Below are 20,725 nucleotides of genomic sequence, written 5' to 3'. Positions count from 1 at the left end.
TCTAGCAATTATAGGCCAAATGGAATAGCAGATATTGAGGCTGAAATTTATGCGATGATCCTCTTAGTTAAACTTGAGAAAAATGCATTCCTTGCAGAAGAAGCAGAAGTTTTTAGGTAGAGTTAAATGTGTCAAGTTACTGAGGATTTAATAGCTACCAGCTGATGTAAAGTTGTAAGCTGTAATCAGTAAGCTAATGCAATGTGGCTGATGCAATGAGGCTGATTCATTGCAGCTGTGGTATCTCCTCTTTAAGACTCTGGTGGGGTCCACACAAGTCATTTACTGTTTTAAGAGGAGTCTATATATAGGTGGTCATTAGAGCGTGTTTTTCTCTCTCTCAGCCTGTATTCAGTTCTCTCCTTGTGTCTGTAGTGAATGGAAAGGGAATTTATCTCCTGCTTGTATATGTCTGTATATCGTTTGTAGATAAACCACTGTTAATTGTCTTAAGGCTCTGTGTGCTGTGTTATTGTTCCTGGGTTTATCACATACTACTAGTCATACTGCCAAAACTCTGACAAATGCTATATAGATTGTATTAGAAATAACACATAAGTTAATAATCTAATATTGGCAACAAATTTGTCTTGAAATATCTAATCTATGTTAGTAAGGAAAAACAAGGTTTGCATGCTTTCTAGATGTTAGTGCAGCATTTGACTCAATAAACAGAGAAACAAGGAGACAATGGATTGCCCTCAAAATGGAGCTCAGACTGTTGCCCTGATCCAAGCCCTTGTTTGAGAGGGAGGTTTGGGCTCAATGGAGCCATGAGAAGAAGGATCTATGCTTACCAAGGGGGAGAGGAAAGATGCATATTTGAACCCTTGTTATTCAGTATAGATATGAATGACTTACCAGGAGTTAAGAAGAATCCAAAAACAGATAATAAATAAATGTTATTTCATTTCTTGACAAAAGTTACTAAATTAGCGGACAAGAGAAATGCAGTGCATGGAATATACTTGGATTTTAAAAGGCTTTGACAAAGTAAACCACCATCTACTTCTTGGTAAGGTAAAAATATGTGGGATAGACAGCATCAGCACCAGATGGACTCAGCCTGTGGTCCTCAACTGAACTACATCTACATGGAGGGAAACAAGCAGTGGGGAATCCCAATGTTCCATTTTAGGCCCAGTACTCTTCAACATCTTCATGAAGGATTTGGATGAGGGATAGATGGGGAACTCATCACATTTACAGATGACACTAAACTGGCAGGAATAGCCAACATCGCAGAAGATAGGCTCAAGATCCAGATGGATCTAGATAGACTTGAACCCTGGACCTATCTAACAAAATGAAATTCAGTGTAGAGAAAAGTAAAGTCTTACACTGAGGCTAGAAATACCAAATGTACAGGTACAGATTAGGTGAAACCTGGTTCAATAGCAAGAACTGTGAGAGGGATCTTGGAATCTTAGTGGACAATCTCTCAAATGTAAGCCAAAAATGTGTGGCAGCAGCCAAAAAAAGCCATTGCAATGCTAGGCTGCATCAACAGAGGATAGAATCAAAATCACGTGAAGTATTGGTACCGCTTTATAAGCTTTATACTGCTTTATAAGCCTTTATAAGCCTTGGTAAAACCACCCTTGGAATAGTGCATTGATGGCGAACCTTTTCAGCACCAAGTGATATTGTCAGGGATGCGATCTGGAGGAGGAGTTGCCCAGTGTGCATGCCGGTGCATACATGTGCACCAGGCAACTCCTGTTCTGGATTCTGGAACGCATACGACGATCAGCTGGCTGGCATGCATGAGCACACGCAAACCGGAAGACCAGCTCTTCCAGTTTCTGGCACTGCCATGTGCACAAAGACCAGCTGATCGGCATGCACACATGCACATAAGGAACCCAGAAGAGCAACGGGCAAGGCTGTGTGTGCCAGCCCAAGCTAACCCTATCCCTAGCCCGCATTAACAGCGCTTTTAAAGATACAAACACCTTTTTATTGAAAGGTAAAAAACGTTTGCATTTGGCAGGCTTTTGCTTAATGTGACTTTTGCTGTTGAATGCACACTGATAATTTTTCTAACCTTGACTCATATTTTTTAAGTTTGAAAACAACACATGTAGCACTCAGGGATGTCAAACTCAATTAGTCCAGGGGTGTCAAACTCAATTTCAATGAGGGACCCATTGTGGTTGACTTTGGAGGCCATGGTGGGCATGGCCAGCTCCCACTGCTGCTATGCTCACTTTCCTTGGTTGCCCATGGTGTGTGCAAGAGGGCAAGGTATGTGGGTCAGAGGGAGGCCCACTCCCTCTCCTTACGAGACCTAGCTTTGTAACCAAGGCATCCTCAGTGATAGGATGGGAGACCACCAGGAGTGGTCAGGAGGAGGGGACAAGAGGATGGTAAAAGGCAGCAGGGCTGTTGGTGATCAAGTGCTAAGGCAGGATTTACTTCACATATTCTCTCTCTCATTATAACCTCCTTCCTTCCCTTCTTTTTCCTTCCCTCTTCATTCTTCTTCCCCTCTTTCCTTCTTTTTGCTTCCTTGCTCTCTTCCCCTCTTTCTATTTTTCTTGGTCTTTTCTGTCCCTTCTTGGATGCTCCAATGCAAAAGGGGAAACATTCCTTGCCTTGTGAGCAAATGCCACTTTTGCTAGTAGTTTGTGGCCACTGAAAAGACTGAGGACAAACCAGGCTCAGTTTATTCCATGCTTGCATATCATGGGGACAGACTACAGGACAGCAAAACTGTCAAAATGATGGTTCTGGTAGTTGATCACAGCTCCTCTGTTTTTTATGTGCAACAGCTTTAGCATTTAAGAACAGAGCTAAGTAATAATAATCCAAATCCAGAAAGACCACATAACAGGAGGAGCTCCAGGAGTCCTTCAGGGGGGAGTAGTAATATAAAGCCAGGAATTTCTTCAAAGGTAGTTTCAAAAGGCAACTTTCATTTATAAGTGCAAAGAAGAAAACGGAAGCAGGCCATCTTGGCTCCCCCTTTCACAGTGAACCAGGGAGCAAAACATCAAAAGTTTCCATAAAGTTTTTAAAACAGCTCAGCAATCACTCTTGCAGTTGTGATATAAATCTTTGTCACATAGTTAGTGCAAGTGACTAATTCAACTTTTGCTCTCTCTCTCCATTCCGAGATTGAGAGACAGTCCAAATGCCGCTTTACCCGAGGGGGGTGAAAGAACCCCCCTCCAATCTTCCAACTTCAAATGGATTGAATCCACAATTTACAAAAGGCTGCTGCTCATCAATTAAAGAGGGTTAAAGAGATTGGAGCGAACTTCTCACCTCCAGCACTTCAGCCGCTACTTTTTATCAATTGCTTTCTTCCGGAATCCATTCAGCGAAGGTGCAGGCAACCAACTGCTGCGCTATGCACCCCCCCTCGCTCCCGTCTCCTGAGGCGAGGCTGGAAACCCCCCATGGTTGCCGCCGATTCCGGGGGTTCCAGCAAGCCGCCCTACGGCAGGTGGTCCCTCTGAGACCACCTGTGCTCCTAAGAGGAGCCCACCAGAGAGGAGAACAGCGGATGCCCAGCATCCATCGCCTTCGGAAACAGGAAGCGATCTTATTGGTCATGGATTTTGAGGGTGAAGTTGCAGAAGCTGAAATGCGGTTGGGACAGACTGGGGAGTCCTATGTTTGCTTTACATTTTCAGAAATTATATACAGTATAAAGAGTTAACAGTTGCACCAATTGTACTTTATGTTTGTGTACACAAAACAAACAACAGGTAGTTCAGCACATGACAGCCTGTCAATCTGAAAATACTCTGAAACAAATAGGTATTGTTTCTATTGCGCATAATTCCAAGCCCAAGAATTTAAGAGGGTGGCCAATCCAAGTAGTTTCCCCTCTACATACACAGTATATTGTATATTATATACTCTACAAAGTGGTTTAAACAACAAAGGCAAGTGTGAGAGAGCACACTGTTCTGCAAATAATCTTACTAGCCTTTTGTATGGTGCTTATGTGTAGTGGGTTAGTAGTAGCAAAAAAGAAATTATACTTACAGACTGCATTTTCCTGTAGATTGTGGGATGAATTTATATTTTTAAGCAACAGGCCAGAACCTGTTCATATTAATAAGTAGGAAATCTGTTGGACATCAAGCTTATTTTAAAAGGCTAATTATGTAGAACTCTTTTTAGTAGTCTGGATTATGGAAGAATTGCAGGAAAATATTAGATAACACAGAAGGAAGCTAAAATAGGGGTGGTGGTGGTGAATCAACTTCTTGTTTATTGCCCATGTTTTGTTACAAACTACTCTAACTGCTGCCTGTTTTTTTTAGCAATAATGATTACATTGAATATGATATTAATATATAAAGCATGTGATATGGTTCCAGGATCAGAGCTAGTCTATATTTGAATGGCCTGAAGGTGTGTTAACATTCAAGGAAGCTAAAGCTGCAATCTAGGAAAGGCAGTTCTTGGCCCTCTAAGTCCTTGGAAAATAGACCACCTGTGAACCATATGTAAAACCACCCTGATTGCCACATAGAAGAAAGGATGAAATAGGCCTGTATAAATCATTTGGTGGGATTTCAAAGTATTGGAAAGTTGTGGGAGTACTTTGGAACATCTGCTTCATTGACCAGATCTGGAGGAGAGCTCAGAGCCCTGTAAAATAACTTGCCTAGCTTTAGTACAAATGCTAGGACTGCATGGTACTTTGGATTCTGTTCCAAACAAAGTACTGAAGAGAATGCATGAGTGTAAATATAGTACCCACCCACAACTCTTTAAAGTACATACTTCATGAATCCAGGAAAAAGGTGCTGCTGCTTTACAATACAATACAATACAATACAATACAATACAATAAAATACAATAGTAGAGTTGGAAGGGACCTTGGAGGCCTTCTAGTCCAACCCCCTAGGCAGGAAACCCTATACTGTTTCAGACACATGGCTATCCAACATCTTCTTAAAGACATCCAGTGTTGGGGCATTCACAACTTCTGGAGGCAAGCTGTTCCACTGATTAATTTTTCTAACTGTCAGGAAATTTCTCTTCAGTTCTAAGTTGCTTCTCTCCTTGATTAGTTTCCACCCATTGCTTCTTGTTCTACCCTCAGGTGCCTTGGAGAATAGTTTGACTCCCTCTTCTTTGTGGCAACCCCTGAGATATTGGAACACTGCTATCACGTCTCCCCTAGTCCTTCTTTCTCTTAAGCTAGACATACCCAGTTCCTGCAACCGTTCTTCATATGTTTTAGTCTCCAGTCCCCTAATCATCTTTGTTGCTCTTCTCTGCACTCTTTCTAGAGTCTCCACATCTTTTTTACATCGTGGCGACCAGAACTGTATGCAGTATTCCAAGTGTGGCCTTACCAAGGCATTATAAAGTGGTATTAACACTTCACGTGATCTTGATTCTATCCCTCTGTTGATGCAGCCTAGAACTGTGTTGGCTTTTTTGGCAGCAGCTGCACACTGCTGGCTCATATTTAAATGGTTGTCCACTAGAACTCCAAGATCCCTCTCACAATTACTACTATTGGGCACGGTACCACCTATACTGTACCTGTGCATTCCGTTTTTGTTGCCTAAATGTAGAACCTTACTCTTTTCACCATTGAATTTCATTTTATTAGATAGTGCCCAATGTTCAAGTTTTTCAAGATCCTTCTGTATCTTAAGCCTATCTTCTGGAGTGTTGGCTATTCCTGCCAGCTTGGTGTCATCTGCAAATTTGATGAGTTCCCCATTTATTCCCTCATCCAAATAATTGATGAAGATGTTGAAGAGTACTGGGCCTAAAACAGAGCCTTGGGGTACTCCACTGCATACTTCCCTCCATGTAGATGCAGTTCATTGAGGACTACACGTTGAGTGCGGTTGGTCAGCCAGTTACGTATCCATCTGGTGGTGATGCTGTCTAACCCACATTCTTTTACTTTATCTAGTAGTAGGTTATGGTCTACCTTATCAAAAGCCTTACTAAAGTCCAAGTAAACTATATCAACGGCATTCCTCTGGTCCACTAATTTTGTCACATTATCAAAGAATGTAATAAGATTAGTCTGGCATGATCTGTTTTTGACAAATCCGTGTTGACTTTTGGCTATTACTTTGTTTGCTTCCAGGTGTTCGCAAATTCGTTGCTTGATTATTTTTTTCCAGAATCTTTCCTGGTATTGAAGTCAGGCTGATAGGTCTGTAGTTTCCTGGATCTATTTTTTTCCCTTTTTTGAAGATGGAAACCACATCAGCTCTTTTCCAGTCCTCTGGTAGTTCCCCGGTGTTCCAGGATCTCTGAAAGATATAATTCAATGGTTTTGAGATCTCGTCTGCTAGTTCCTTCAGAACCCTGGGGTGTAATCCATCTGGTCCTGGTGATTTGAACTTGTCTAGGGTAGACAGGTGCTCACTTACCAGTTTCTTCCCTATTTCAATTTGTGTTCCTAATCTGATTTTTGTGGTGCTGCTTTTGATAGGCTGGACTGTTTTATCCCTTTGTGTAAAGACAGATGCAAAACATGAGTTAAATAGTTCTGCTTTCTCCCTGTTGCTTGTCACCTTCTTGCCACTTTCTCCTAACAATGGACCAATTGTTTCCTTAACTTTTTTCTTGTTTTTAACATGTTGGAAGAAGCTTTTTTTGTTAATTTTTACTTTTGTGGCAAGCCTTTCTTCATTGTGAGCCTTAGCTTTCCTCACTTCATCTTTACAGGCTCGGGCTATTTGCTGATATTCTGCCTTAGTTATGTCCCACTCCTTCCACTTTTTATACTTACCTTTTTTGTCTTTCAGTTTGTCAGATAGTTCTTTATGCAGCCATGCTGGTTTCTTTTGGGAGCTGTTATTTTTCTTTTTCATTGGTATTGTGCTAGACTGGGCTTTTGTAATCTCATTTTTCAAAATTTCCCAAGCTTCTTTTTTTTTTAAAAAAAATAATTTTTATTTATTCTTGTAAAAATAAAATCATACAAACAAAATTTTAAACATATTGCCGTCACAGCGCAAGAAATCATAGCGTTTAAGTAACCAAACTAAACATTACCGTCCTAATGGTAGGCCTAATATTTAACACCAACATTTACACCATATGCAGCCCATCTAGTCAGCGTATCTACTTCATCAATTCTTATTCGTCCTTTAATTTCTGATTAATATTATTTACCAGTATCTGATTTAAACATATATTATTGCTTCAGTTGTTGTTATTCGGTCGTTCCCGTACCCAATTATACCACCTCTTCCACGAGTTATAGAATTCTGAGTCCTTTTTTCCTTTAATTAATTTTGTTAGTTTATCCGATTCTGCGCATTCATTAATTTTATTTATTACTGCCCTATCCATTGGTAATTGATCACTCTTCCATTCCTGGGCAAATGCCAATCTTGCCGCAGTGATTATGTGCAACACCAAAAACCATATCTCCATGTTGCTATCTGGGGGTTTGAGTCCTAACAGGAAGGTTTCAGGTTTCAAATCTAATTGATGTTGGGTAATTTCTATTAACCACTACCTGATTTTTTTCCCATTGGGCAGGTCCACCACTGATGGAAATAGGTCCCCTCTCTGTGACCGCATTTCCAGCAATTAGGTATAATCCCAGGGAACATTCTGGCAAGTCTTGCCGGTGGTAGATGCCACCGATATATCATTTTATATGTATTTTCCTTATACGAGGCTGCCATAGTCAATTTCATGTTTTTAAACCAAATTTCTTCCCAACTTTGAAAGTCCAGTGTGTGTCCTATATTCCGTCCCCAAGCAATCATGCAGTCTTTGACCACTTCTTCCCCTACGTCTAATAGCAATAGATGTCCGTAACACTTGGAAAGCATCCCTTTCTCTATTCCAAAAAGAACCTTGTCCAGTTCTTGTTTATAGGGATATATACCTTCAGTCTTCTGATCTTTTTTATACCTTGAAAATATCTGGGAATATGGCCACCAGTCGATATGGTACCCTTGCGAAGCTAGTGATTCCCTGGTCTTCAAATTCCCCTGTGAGTCTAAAATCTCTTCATATGTCAAGATCTTCTCCCCTCTATATCGTGTTGGATAAACAAGGGCTTCCTGAATAGAGATCCAGCATGGCACCTTCAAGTATAACTTCCTCCTCAACTTCTCCCAAGAGTAGCTCAAGGTCCTACGCACCAAAGGGTCATTAAAGTGTTTGGGTCGCTCTGAGCCGGGCCAAATATAATAGTGCCAACCATACTGTAGGCCCCAGCCTTCAATAGTCAGGAGCCGTGTTCTTCTCAGGGTCATCCATTCTTTAATCCAAATTAATAAAGCCGCCTGATAATAAAGCTGCCAGTTGGGGAGACCAAATCCCCCTCTAATTCTAGGTTCCTGCATCATTTTCAGTTTAATTCTAGGTTTTTTACCTTGCCAAATAAATTTTGAGACGGCTCTGTTCATTTCATCAAAGAATTTCTTTTCCAATCTTACCGGGGCCGATTGAAATAAAAATAGCCATTTGGGGAGAATACACATTTTAATAACTGCTATTCTCCCCATAAGGGAGAGTTGTAGGTTCTTCCATCTGCCGAAATCTTGGACCATCTGTTTGTAAAGATGAACATAATTGTCCTCCTTTATGGAGCTACATCTCCCTGTCAGCCATATTCCTAAATATTTGATTTTATTTACGGTCCTCAGACCCATTAGGTGTTCAAGTTGGTGATTCTGTCTTGTGGTCATGTTTTTGACCAACATTTTGGTCTTATCTTCATTAAGAAGTAGACCCGCAATGCTCCCGAATTCCCTAATTAGTTCTAACAAATGTGGTCCTGATTCCCTTGGTTCCTCTAAAATGAAGGCCAGATCATCAGCATAGGCTTGCACCTTAACCTCCTCCCGTCTAATTCTCATTCCCTTTATCTCGCTTTTCCGTCTTACTTCTCTCAGTAGAGGTTCCAAAGTCAAGACAAATAAGAGCGGGGATAAGGGGCAACCCTGTCTTGTACCTCTATGGATCTCGATCTTCCCTGTTTGATCTCCCTCAATCAATACCCTTGCTGTTTGTTTTTGATATATGGCCTGAATTGCACCAATAAATTTTGTGCCAAAGTCCATATATTCCATCTGGCCTATCATAAAGTCCCAGGAGACCCGATCAAATGCCTTTTGGGCGTCGACAAAAACTACGGCCATCTTTTTTTCCGGGGAGGCCTCAAAATATTCCAGGGTATTCATATTCATCCTCAAATTATCCTGTAGGTGTCGGTTGGGGAGGAAGCCATTCTGATCTGAGTGTATAAAGGTATTGAGAAAACCGGTAAGTCTTGCTGCTAACACTGCCGCAAAAATTTTATAATCAGAGTTTAGCAGCGAAATTGGCCTATAATTTCTAATAAGTGACAGGTCAGTCCCTTCCTTGGGAATAATGGAAATAAACGCTTCAGACCACGACGCTGGAGTCTGGGTATCCCTCATCACTCTGTTATACAATTCTGTCATATATTTACCCAGTACCCCAAACATCGCCTTGTATAGTTCAACCGGGAGCCCGTCTGTACCCGGGGTCTTCCCATTGGCTTGTTTCATCATGGCTGCTTCTACTTCCCCTTCCGTTATATCAGCGTTAAGAAGTTGCTTCACAGATTCAGGGACTTGTGGAAGGTCAGATTTAATCAAAAACTGACTGATTCCTTGTATCTCTTCTGCGCCTTTCTCATACAGTTTGGTGAAAAATTTTTGTGCCACTTTCTTTTTCCCTTCCTTAGTAGTATGGAAGTTTCCATCCAGATCCTTCAACCCCTCTATCCTACGTTGTGCGCCTTCCTTCCTTAAGCGGTATGAGAGCCATCTACCTGGCTTATTGGCATTCTCAAAGTGATATTGTTTAGTCCATTTAATCTTAGAGGCTAACTCTTCTTTGTCTAGCAAGCTAATCTGATGTTGCCAGAACGACCTTTCCTCGACCAGATGTTCCTGCTCATTCCCTTCCTGCATTCTCTGCTCAACTCTGCTCAAATTATTCAGGAATTCTTTCCGTTGTGCTCTTTTAATTTTGCGACAGTTAGCACTATATTTAATCAGTAAACCCCTCATAACTGCCTTAGCGGTGTCCCAAGTATTATAAATGGATGTGTCTTCGGTTTTATTGTCTTGGATAAAAAAACTCATCTCTTTTTTAAAAGACCCCATAAAGTCTTCATCCTGCAGAGCCCCCACCCACATTCTCCATCTAGTTTGCCTGTATCCAGGAATCTTCCATGTCAGCCTTATAGGACTATGATCCGCCCATTCATTAGTACCAATTTCTATTCCAGACACCATTCCCCTCAGTTCTCGAGACATCCAGACCATATCTAAGCGTGTCCAGGAGTGGTGTCTGGGGGAGAAATAGGTGTATTGCCTTTTCCCAGGGTTGTGTAATCTCCAAACATCTTGTAGGCCAAATTCTTCCCTTATCTTATGACATATCCTTGCTAGGTTTTTTTTAATTTCTTTCAAACCTCCTTAGCTTCCCCCCCGGATATAATCCTGAATTTTGTCCGCCACCGCATTAAAATCCCCCAGTACGCAGATATGTTCATATTCCACTTCCCCCAATCTCCCATACAGATCTTCATAAAAGGCCCTTTGATTGACATTGGGGGCGTATATACCAACCAGAAGGCACTTCCTTTGTCCAATCTCTATCTCTATCATTAGAACCCTTCCTTCCTGATCAGCAAAGATTTGTTGGGCTTTCAAATGGTGTTGCACATAAAACACTAAACCTCTCTTTTTTTGTTCTGTTAAGGCAGTAAACATATTACCCAATTTCCGATGTCTCAGTAGATGCGCATGATCCTTCTTTATATGAGTCTCTTGTAAACAAATAATATCATATTTGAGCTTAGTCAATTTGTTCAGAATTCTATTTCGTTTAGAGGGGCCATTTAAGCCGTTAATATTTACCGACAATAAACATATACATTCCCCCATTATACCTGTCGTTCCTATTCTTTACTGCCCTTTGGTTATAGCTTTCTTGGATTGTCTTGTTTCTCTCTGTGTTGCTAGTATTGGTCTTCCTTCCCCTTCTCTTATCCCTCCAATTTCCTCTCCTCCCCCTATATTAATTGTCCCCATATCATCTTCTTTCGATTCCTCCTGACTCCTACTCTCCGTTTCTGCTTCTCCTTCTCTTTCCAAGTCTATTGTATTAAATTGCTGTTGTATAAAGTCCCTGGCCTCCTGTAAGTTCCTAATCCTAACCTTTTTGTCCCTCCATGTCATTAGTAAACCCTCAGGTAACATTCATCGATACACGATTGCATTTCTTCTTAGTAATAAAGTAAGGAATTGATATTCCCGTCTCCGTTCCCGGACACATCTCGGAAGCTGCCTCAGAATAGTAATCTTTCGCCCATTATATGTTAAAGTTTGGTTCCTGGTACGTTTAAAGAATTCCTCACATAGCGCTCTCTTATTGAAACGCACATGGATTTCTCGAGGGAGATTATTACGCCTCGCATACCCAGTGAACACCCTGAAAGCCTGATCTATATCCTGCTGCACCTGACTCCTGGCTGTGTCCAGAGACTCTGCCACCATGTCTCCCACAATTTCCTCCAGGTTCTCATCCCTTTCTTCCACCACATTTTGAAGTCTGAGGAAGAAGGAGGATCTTTCCATTTCTAAAAAGGATATCTCATCCATTAACCTTTTTGTAACCATTGGTTGCTTCTGTTCCCATCGATCCATACGTCCCTCACATCTTTCCATTCTTAATTCCACCTCCCGGGTCTTTTCCTCCTGCTTTACCAAAGCCTGCTGGAATTCTCGCATATCTCCACGCAGCTGTTTAATTTCCTCCCTAACCCCTCCCATTTCAGATTTAACATCCGATCGTAGGTCTGCAAAGTTTTTAGTCATTGAGTCTTGTATAGCCTGCATCATCCCCTGGAGGGCTTGCATAGACGGGGGATTACCAGAGGTCGACATGTCTTCCAGTGGTCTAGTAGGTATCCCTTTGGGGCTTGGGGTTGCAGAGGAGAAAAGGGTTTTCGTTGTTGATCTAGTGGCAATGGAAGATGTAGACATAACCGTAATACCCAATATCTCCTCGATACTAAGCCCACCTCCTTTACTGCTCAGCCGGAAGAGACATTTAATTAATAAATCATCACCCCCGTATGTTTAAGTTTCTTAGTACAAATCCAGCGAAATTCAGCAGACAATCCAATCTGCTCCACTGCAATCCAGTTATAGGGGAGGTCCAGAGTATTAGAACTCCCAGCAATAGGGAGAAAGAAGTAGATTGACTAAGAAAATTCTATCACGGATCTAACACCTCCGGTATGGCAGTCGAAAAGACAGCTAGCCCAGCAACAAGTAAAGATGGCCACTCACTCCAATCCGACAGCTGTCTCCACCTCACCACGACCGATCCTCCAGCAGCAAAAAGGCAAAAGAAAGCTAAGAGAGTCACCTCCGTTCAGTCCATCCAGAGAGCAACTGTGTTGTGACGACAACTTCCCCAACGGCTTCCCCAACCAAAAGGATCAGTCTCGGCTTTGGGGCGACCCCACGTCGCCCTCTTCCCGCGGCGGTGCCTTAGAGGGATTTCAGTGTGTGGAATTTGTCACCTCCTCACACACCTCAACATCCTCTTTCATTCGTGACCCCCCCCCCCCCGCGGTTCGCGATGGCCCTAAATCACCGCCAGCCACGGGAAAGGATCAGCTAGGAGGAGAGGAGTCCTCTCCACCACCGACCATACGCCCTGACGTCACCGGAAGCCAAAATTTCCCAAGCTTCTTGAGTTGTTTTCCCCTTGAGGATTCTCATCCATGGAATTTTTCCCAAGCTCTCTCTAAGTTTATTGAAATTAGCTTTCTTAAAGTCCAAGACTCTAGTTTGGCTTTGTTCTACTACTTGTGTTTGGATAATGTTGAATTCCAATATTGCATGGTCACTTGCCCCCAGGGTTCCTATGGTTTCAACACCTTCTATCGTTTCCTCTCTGTTAGTGAGAATTAAGTCCAATATGGCTGATCCCCTTGTTCCCTTCTCTACCTTTTGGGAAACAAAGTTGTCTGCTAGGTTTGTTAGGAACCTGTTGGATCTTCCACTTGGTGCAGAGTTTGTTTCCCAGTTGATGTCAGGGTAGTTAAAATCTCCCATTACTATTGTGGTGTGCTTCCTACATACCTTAGTTAGCTGAGTAGCAAAAAGTTCATCTACTTCCTCTGCTTGGTTGGGTGGCCTGTAGTATAGACCTATGGCAATGTCATTTCCCCCACAACCTTTAATATTGACCCTTTAAAAAGTACCAAGTAGATGCTGTGGGCTTTACATTCCTATATATTAAAAAACAGTGCATAGCCCTAACAAACATTATTATTTAATGAATTTAAGTTGTTGCCACTGCTTTGAAGTTAAATTCAGATGTATGGATGCCTCTTTATTTTCTGTGTAATTTATACCTCTATCTTGACTGGGAATGCTGACATCGTCTTGGCCACTCCCTCCCGGTCACATGACTGCCAAGCTACTCCCACCCAGTCACATGAACTGCCAAGCCACTTCCACCCGGTCACATGGCTGGCAAGCCACTCCCACAAAGCAGGCCACACCTACAGAAGAGGTTCTAAGTGTTTTTGAAACCCACCACTGTTAGCAACCCACAAGGAGGGGATACTTTCCTAAGAGCTCACAATTCGGGAATAACGGGGGGGGGGGGACCCTGCGTTTTCCACGCCCCATTTTGGCCCTGGAAAGCCTCCTGCACCAACCTGGAAGCAACCCCCCCCCAACACTGCAACTGTTTGAAGGCTGAAGGAAGCCTCCAACTGAGCCAGGAACCACGGCGGGGGGGGGGGGGGGGCAGGCCATTCACACTCACTTCCAGCCCACCAAAGTTTCCTGTGCAATGTGAGCACCCCTCCCCCCACTGCATACTCATGCGTCCCCCACCCTGGCCCTCCACAAAGGCCCGAAAACCAGCTGGCCGGCAGGAGGTGTACCTGCATGTGGATGCTAGTGGAGCTGGGCTGGGCCGGCTGTCGTGCCAGGAGAGGACGCTCTGCATGCCACAGGTTCCCCATCATGGCTCTAATCCTTTCAATTCCTTTTTTCAGATCAATTATTTAACAGCTTCAGAGGCTCTGAGTGATAAAAGTCGATTCCCCTTTTTCCACCATATGGTCCCCAAAGAAGGATTCCAGTACCCAGCAATTGTCCAACTGCTCCTCCACTTCAGATGGACCCTGATTGGCCTCTTTGCTCCAGACACAGATAAGGGAGAGAATTTCATGAGGACTTTTACTCCTATGCTTGTCAGGAATGGAATTTGTGTGGTTATATCACAATTGTTCTCAAAGACTGGATATACTGCATACCTCAGGGATTCCCTCTCTAAGTGGAAACAAGTCAACGTCTTTGTTCACTTCATAGAATTGGATTTCATTTGGGCCAGAATTCTTCCTTTCCATTTAACATTTATGCGTCTGCCAGAACCCATTGAGGGGAAAGTCTGGATCCTCACAAATTTTGCAGAGTATGCAATGGACAATCGCAGACTTCTCAAATACATCCATAGTATTTGGGGCTTTGGTTATGTGTTGAAAGAAAGGCCAAAAGATTCTGCATTTGAACCCTTTTTCTTTGTGGAAGAAAAGTTTCAAGATCATTATTTTCATTGTTCTCTTTCAAAGAATGTCTTTTCTATCAAAGGCCGCAGAAGATGCACTCAGAAAGCCCCACTGGAGACCCAGGAGAAAAGGGACAGAAAAAGGGCCCCAAATAACTACCACGATTACAGTTTCACGAAGACTCTGGCCCAGGCCCTGAATGCTGCCTATTCCTCCAGATCGAGGAGGGGAAGGAAGGAGGGAGAAAAGATCTTGGGGTCTTCAAGGCTGCAGCCATGGCAGGTATGGGGGGGTCCCGATATGGATCCATTAATCTTAGATCCTTTGGAGGAGGAATCCAGAGGAGAAGGAGGGGAACCATCTCAACAGATCTGGCCAATTTAATTACTCAGGGAATTAATGGTTCCAAAGTGTAGATACCATGGCATTTTTATATTGAGCACTGCTAATTGGAAAATGCTGTATTCTTTTTAAAATAAATTCCTGTATTTGTGGGTTTGTGATTAGCCTGGTGGAATTCCATCTTTCTTCCATCCCCATTGCACGTGGGTCTGTGTGCAGCTGGACAGGCAGTTAAGCCCCCCTGTTCTCCTCCAATGAAAGGGAGCCTGGCGTGGATCTGGATGCTTTATTGGGAGAAGAGGGCAGGTGAAACTGAGGAGATGCAAATGGTGGAAATCAAATAGAAAGAAGAGATAGGCAGCATTAACTAACAGCCAGCAAAGAAGCAGCTGGAACCTCCCCAGCGATGCTCCATGTGAGGGAGGGAGGCCGTCTTCGGATGACCAGGGGTCTCGGTCACAACGGCTGCTTCTGTCTTCTCCAAAGGCTGACAGAAAATGGAGTCTGGCTTCAGACCTTATAGTGAGGCTTATCTGCCCCCGGCCACTAGGTTGCTAGAGCAACAACAGCACAACAGTTACCGTATTTTTCGGAATATAAGATGCACTTTTTTCCCTCAAAAAAGAGGCTGAAAATCTGGGTGCGTCTTATACATCGAATACAGCATTTTTTGCCTCCCGAAGCCCCGCCCACTTCATCATAATGGCCGTGCATACCCTTATGGAGGCTTTCAGAGAGCTCCTGGGGGCTGGGGAGGTCAGTAATGAGCAAAAAATGGACCATTTATGCCCCCCAACCCCCAGCAACACTCTATAAGCCTCCATAGGGCTATGCATGCAATATGGTCGACAAAAAAATGGACTTGTTTTTGCGAAAAACGGGTCATTTTTTGCTCATTTTTGCCCCCACCCCAATCAGGAGCACTCTGCAAGCCCCCCCCCCCAGGCTATTTATGACTTTTTAAAAGGGAGGGCGTTTTCACCAAAATGGGCTGTTTTGAGGAGGTTTGCAGAGTGCAAAAACTTTTTTTCCCCTCTTGGAAAGCTCTTTAACTGGTTGAAGAGAATTACATTGATCAAGTGCTGTGCCAGCAGAAACAAAGTCTTAGGTGTTGCAGATTGTCAGTGATTTCCTTCTCCAGCACATGGATAAATACACCTGGAAACATCTACCTTCCTACCTACTCTCTCTCTCTCCCTACCTACCTACTGTATTTCTCCCTCTATCTCTTTTTATTTATCTTTCTCTATCCCTCTACCTACCTACTGTATTTCTCTATCAATATCTCTCTCTCTACTTCTCTCTCTATCTATCCCTTTATCTACCTCCCTACCTAACTACTCTCTCTCTCTCTCTACCTACCTACTGTATTTCTCTCTCTTTCTCTCCCTCTACCTACCTAGCTACCGTGTTTCCCCCAAAAAAAGACAGGGTCTTATTTTCTTTTGCCCCATGAAATATGGCCTTGTGCTTATTATAGGGGGAGGGCTTATTATTTTCTGGGGCAGGTGAGAAGCGTGGCGCGCCTTTTACCTTTCCAGGTCCGTCGCGTTCCTTGCCATTGTGCTCAGGGAAGCGGCTGGTTAAAAAAAAAACCTTCTCGCGAGTTCAATCAAACCTCTTGAACTCGCGAGGTTTTTTTTTTTACCAGGGCTTCCCTGGACACAATGGCGAGGACTGCGACGGACCTGGAAAGGTAAGAGGCGTGCCTCGCGGCCCAACACCGCCCACCTTGCCCCAATGGTAAAGGCAGCCTGCCTGGTTCCCTTCCCTGCCGCCCCTTAAGGCGGGGGGGGGGGGAGAAGCAAGGCACGCCTCTTACCTCGCTTTGTTCCTTGCCCATTTGTCCAGTGAAGTCCCTTGTAAAAAAAACCTCATGAGTTCAACCACGGAAGTTTTTTTTTATTACAAGGGGCTTCAATGGGTGAAAGGGCGAGGAACCCGAAGGAGGTGTCAGTCTCTGGTATCTCTAGGATATGCGTCTGTCTTCTCTCCCCCCCCTCGCTAAAGGGACGTGGATGAAGGGAAGAAGCCAGGCAGCCGTTACCATTGGTGGTGGGGTGGGAGCTAGCAGGACAGCAATGCGCCTCACACCCCATTCCCTTCCGAGCAAAAAGAACAACTCCCACCAAGCCCCAATGATAATGGCTGCTTGGCTGCTTCCCTTCCCCAACCTCCCTTTAGTGAGGGGGTAGCAGTGTGTGGAGAAGCGAGATGTGTATCTTAGTGCTACCAGAGATTGACAGGTCCGCTGCGTTCCTTGCCGTTTCGTCCAGGGAAGCCCCATGTAAAAAAAAACCCTCATGAGTTCAACTAGCGAGGTTTTTTTTACAAGGGGCTTCAATGGGCGAAGAAAGCAGCGGAGCTGTCAATCTCCGGTAGCTCTAGACGCGCGCCTGGTGTCTCCCCCCCCCCTTCCTCTACATTGGTAAACGTTGCTACAAATGAGACTTTGTGAGACTCCAAACAGATGATAGAATGGGGGGGGGGGAGGAAACGAAGGCAGAGGTCAGAGAATGAAAGAGAAAAGGAAGAGAATGGGCAGAGGGAAAGGAAGGCAAAGGACAGAGAAAGAAAGAGGAAAGGAAGAGAATGGGCAGAGGGAAAGGAAGGCAAAGGACAGAGAAAGAAACAGGAAAGGAAGTGAATGGGGGAAGGGAAAGGAAGGCAAAGGACAGAGAAAGAAACAGGAAAGGAAGTAAATGGGGGGAGGGAAAGGAAGGCAAAGGACAGAAAGAAACAGGAAAGGAAGAGAATGGAGAGAGGGAAAGAAAGGGAAAGGAAGGCAGAGGAAAGAGAAAGAAACAGGAAAGGAAGGGATGGGAGGGAAAGAGACCCATTTGCCACACAGGGAAACCAGTGGCAAACCTTGATCCCAACCCACACAAAGGGAAACCACAATGCTCATGTATGGTACAACAATTTATTCAAACTCAACAATATTGTCAAACTCAACAGTATTTTCATACTCAATAATGTTTTCAAACTCAACTCAATAATTTATTCCAATATGGTAGTCATGTCATCTTCTTCTACAATAACATCATAACTGTCCAGACCCTGAATTACATTCTGTGCTTCTTGTGACTCCAATTCTTTCATCACCATTGGTCCCAAGCGTTCATGTTTTGCAATAGCAGTGTCCTTAAAGGAGTACCTTTTGTCCATATACCCTGCTCTTATGGTGTTCGCCACACATTCATCAGAAATTTGGTCCCACGCATTCCTCACCCAATTTACCAATTCTGGCAGGCCAGGCTTCACAAAACTTCCTCTGTTGTTCCTTACCATTCGGTGTTCAATATAGTCATTTATTTGGACATGCAGGTTGTCTTTAAATGGCTTATTAATACCTATATCTAATGTCTGTAGGTAGCCAGTCATCCCTGCAGGGATCATTATTTGATCTATCCTGCGTTGTGCAAGAAATCTTTTCATTTCCTTGGCCCGGTGTGTGCTGGCTGCATCCCATATGACCATGCCTCTTTGTCCGCCTCTTAGAACAAGTGGCAAAACTATCTCCACCCATTTTCTTATTGCTGCCTGGGTGCACCAGGCTTTCTCTGTTTCCAGAACTTAAATCCCTCCAATCCTCTCTACTTTGTCCTTCTTTCCCTTGCTTATTAATAGGGGTACCACCTTGGTACCATCCATTCTGATGCCCAGGATACTTGTTACCCGGGTGCTTTCATACCCTGTGGCAGAAATATAGATGGACGTGGCACCCCTTTGGTCAATGGTGGTTTGAGCCCTTTGTCCCATGAACACAGCTGTTTCATCCATTGCAGTAATGTTCGATAGCTGGTACTTGGCAAAGTCAATTCCATCAACAAATGACTTGAAAGCCACAGCCCGTTTCACCAGTTCACCATCTTCCAGCCTGAACAGTGAGGTGGATCTCCTCAGAGAGAGTTCATGTCGCTGAAAGAAGTTATCCAGCCAATGTGTGGGAACAAGGTCACCATGGTATGTGTGCAGATCAGTTTTCCTGATTGGAACACATATATGGAATTTGGGACTGGAATAAATTGAGTAGTAAATGCGGGTTGAGATGGATGCCCACTGGGAGGGCCCAAATTAGAAAGCTGTGCTTGCAATGACAATAGCAATGCTTAGATCTTAACAGGAACTTTCAAACTGAGGAAGTTACTAGCTGCATAGGAAACACGTGGTGAAAGCGCTTAAGCAGGTATAGCTAAAAATAACCATATTAGGAGAAATGCTTCATGTAACCAATAATATATTATTTCCTTATACGCTCTTAATAAAAGGGGGTTACAGATTACGCTCTGGGCCACTCATGCATCGAGAAACCTTGTCTGTTGTCTTCATTATGGGTGGTCCACTCTTTGCGGGGGGGGCAAACCCGCAACTGGTGACCCCGACGTGATCTACAGAGATACGTTTCAGACCGCCCATGCCCATTGGCCGGAGAGGTGGCCGTGCACATTCGACTCGTCTGAAAAACGACAAAGTCTTTCGTGAGTATGGGCGGAAAGCTCTCCCAACAGCGAACAGCGCATTTGCAGGAGTTGGGGAGCTAACTGAATCCTCCACTAAAATTGCCTCAAATGGAGGGAAATCTCTCCCTCGTTTGACAAAAAAGGAGTTAATTGGCCTTCTGTCTTAAATTTGGAAACAGTGTCCATAAAATTTCGAATTGGACAAAATTGGGGGAATATTTCCATGCGGCTGCTAGAGCCCGTCCAAATTTTGACTACGTGGCGCGTAGTCATAGAATGATTCATTATAAATTTGATAATCAGACGCCTGCAGAAGCAATACCTCCCCTGTACGATTCTGCAATGGCTTGCGCTCATAGTAACTGCTTTATTACAGGAAACCTCAAGAAAAGCGTTATTTTAAAAGAGAGTGTAAAAATCCAAGGAGGGGCATGTCTGTAACATCTCGCCCTCTCTTTCATCAGGGATCAAAACCCTAATACAAAATGATTTATGTGTCTCTATTTTTTCTCCCTGTCTTCACCGAAAAGGGAGCCTGTTGTTTTAAAAACAATTTGTTTCCTTTCCTCTCACCCCCCTCTTTTTCTCTGGTGAGAAGGCAGGGGGGGGGGGGCTGTGTTCTTTTCACCGTTTTTTTTTTTCTTTTCTCTCCCTGACATCTCAGCCTGAGAAAGGCGGGGAAAAGGTGATATTTGATACCTGCATTTGCAGGTTTACTATCTTGGCTCAGGAATGCAACTTTGCCTTCTGAAAATTTTGATATTCTTATAACAAATTATATTTCAGAGTATTGACTCAAATTACCTTATTTAGATTGTTTGTTTTATTTTTGAAGCTGTTTTTTTTTTACTCTTTTATGTTTTTATGTTTGCGTGCACTTTGCATACTTAACAGATGGCACTAGAAAGACAAATTGATAATGATGAACTTTCTCTGAAATTGGCTTATGAAAATGGTAATAGGGATTGTCAAAAGGTTCTTCAACCTATAGCAAATCATCCCGGGGTTACTTTAGCTGATTTCCTTCAGGCTTGTCGCATCGTGGGCACAACTGACCACAAGATGGGGGCTTTTGCTGCTGCGTTGTAAAAAAAATGGCGCGTTTCCTGCTTCTTCTTCCTCTGCTTCTTCTTCATCTGCTTCTTCCCGCCCTACCGGAAATTGTTTTAAGCTCCAAACCAAAAACTGTACCTTTCCTCTGGAACTTTATGCATCTTTGCTAGCATTTCAACAATTTTCTGATCAGCCTTTTAATCTCATTTTGGATAGTCTGTATGTCTCTCAAATTATTTCTTCCATCTATGAAGCTTACCTTTCTCCTTCTATTGAACCTACCTTGTTATCCCTTTTTCTTTCTCTACAAATTCTTATTTCAAAAAG

Source organism: Natrix helvetica (genome assembly GCF_964273705.1).
Source record: "Natrix helvetica genome assembly, chromosome: 5".
NCBI classification, from domain to species: domain Eukaryota; kingdom Metazoa; phylum Chordata; class Lepidosauria; order Squamata; family Natricidae; genus Natrix; species Natrix helvetica.
The sequence above is the reverse complement of the archived record's forward strand: the minus strand, read 5'-3'. Positions refer to the sequence as shown.